Raw genomic sequence first — 2,268 nt, forward strand, 5'->3', positions numbered from 1 at the left:
TTACAGAGATTTTGGGCTTCCACTCATTCATTGTTGCACTATTCTCTCTACCCTCCTCCCAGTTTGTTCTTGTCCAAATGCCACAGTGCTTGTCAAAGCAACCAGCTGGCATCTTAGTTCATCCTGTCTCATTGTCTAACATTTGTTTGAACAGAGCTGAGCTCCAAGTGTCCAAGTGTTTTCAATGAATCTCACCTTCCCCAAAGAGATCACCAAGTCTTTTTTTTTTGAGGCACCTGTTAGTAGACTTTAACTGCCAACCTCTCTGTTAGCACTTTAGTACATGAGATATTTGCGCCACCCAGGGACTTCAGGAAGACTTAACAGCCCCACTGAATTTGCACCTGCTGAAATCATACCAACCTGTGTTACGCAGATGACACAATCTTGCTTTAGGAAAATCTTTCAAGATGATGAAGACTTCAATATGGGCTACATTTCACTATCAAAAAACCAAAATTCCTCACCACTGAACCAATAATCAATAGGAAGCACCATGACAGATGGAGAAAAGACTGAAGTTATTAAGGATTTCATTTTACTTGGACCCATGATCAACATCCATGGTAGTAACGGTTAAGAAAGAAAACACTATATTGGTATTGGATAAATCTGCTGCCAAGGAGTTCTTTAAAGTGTTGAAGAGGAAGGAGTCATTTTAAAGACAAAGGTGTGCCTGACCCAAGCTATGACATTTTCAGTTGCTTCATGTGCATGTGAAAGGTGGACAATGAATAAGGAAGACTGAAGAATTGATGCCTTTGAATTGTGATGCTAGTGAAGAGCATTTAATACACCACAATTTTCCAAAAGAACAAACAAATCTGTCTTGGAACAAGTGCAGCCAAATCACACCTTAGAAGCAAAAATTGTGTGACTCCCTTGCACATACTCTGGGCATGTTATTCTGAGGAACCGTCAGTGGAAAATGCCATCATGCATGCATGGTGAAAGGAGAGGCAGTGAAAGAGAGAAAGCCCCTCAACAAAACAGACCAACACAGTAGAGATTGTGAGAACAGAGCTTTGGTCTGTTGTACATAGAGTCATATGAATCAGAGGCAACTTGATGCCACCTAACCACAAAATCATACTAGGAATAGATAAGAAAACTGTCATAACTTAGGAGTATTAACAACAGAAACTAAGGATGATGAAGTTGGAAGAGAAAAGATCAAGAACTTCCTTTCAAATATCTAGAGGTGCTATATCAAGAGACGGGTGGAAACTTGAGGCAGGCAAAGGGCAATTTGATATGAAGACTCTGGAATGTTAGGGTTTGGGGAGGGACTTTTCAGGAAGTGCTCTGGCCCATCACTTCTTTTTTGTTTGTTTTGTTTTGTTTTTTTCTTATTGTGTACTGTCGATTCGGATCTGACCCGGCACAGGAGGAGATTGCCCCTCCTCCAGCAGAGGATCCGGTGGATTTGAACCATGCGCCTTCAGGATTGCAGCACAGCTTCTTGCCACTAGGCCATCAGGGCTCCCTTACCCCATTACTTCTCAACTGAAGAGGGAATAATTTCACGGGAACACCATTAGGTGGGATTCCTGTACTGGATGACTTTTTAAGAAATCTTGATGCAATGATGTAAGTAAAACCACATAATAAGAATCACAGAGTAAAATGAAGTAAGGAGGATGAAAGACCAAAAGAATGGCAGTATAAATGGGCTAGGTGGCAGAAGAAACAATGGACAGGATGGTATTTCACTTTAAGCTTTAGTGACTGTTGTTGTGAGATTCCATTGAGTAGAGTATGACCCACAGAGACCCTCTGAACAACAGATCTGAACCCTCTCCTATCCTGTGCCATCTTCACACTTCCTGACAGAGCCCATTGCGGCAGTCTCTGTGTCAATCTACCTGGTCAAGGGTCTTCTCCTTTGTTGACCCTCCATCCTTTCGAGAATCATGTCTATCTCCAAGGAATAGCCTCTCCTAGCAACATGCTCGAAGTTTGTGAGGTGAATGAAGCCTCATCATCCTGGCCTCCAAAGAGCGCTCTGGCTGCACCCTCTCCAAGACATATTTGTTTGTTTCTTTGGTAGTCTATGCAATGTTTAGTGCTCTTCTCCAACAACACAGCTCAAAGGCATCAATTCTTCTTTTTAAAAAATAATTTTAATGAACATTTACAGAGAATTTGGATTTCCATTCATTCATTGCTGCACTTCTCTCCCCGCCCAGCCCTCTCCTCCCCCCGCCCCCCCAGTTCCCTCCTCTCTTTCAAAAGTAAAAGAAAGAATGCCTCCCTGGTACACAATCC

At 42.3% G+C, this 2,268-nt stretch overlaps 1 protein-coding gene across 1 annotated transcript in view; it reads right to left on the reverse strand.

The window, feature by feature from the left end:
* The window catches only part of DIP2B (DIP2 disco-interacting protein 2 homolog B (Drosophila)), a 303,253-nt gene that overhangs the window by 18,729 nt on the left and 282,256 nt on the right, over positions 1-2,268 (reverse strand). The gene's annotated exons all lie outside the window — the stretch shown is intronic.

The sequence above is a fragment of the Elephantulus edwardii genome, unplaced genomic scaffold (assembly GCF_000299155.1).
Source record: "Elephantulus edwardii isolate Elephantulus edwardi_28Jun2011 unplaced genomic scaffold, EleEdw1.0 scaffold00278, whole genome shotgun sequence".
Taxonomy (NCBI): domain Eukaryota; kingdom Metazoa; phylum Chordata; class Mammalia; order Macroscelidea; family Macroscelididae; genus Elephantulus; species Elephantulus edwardii.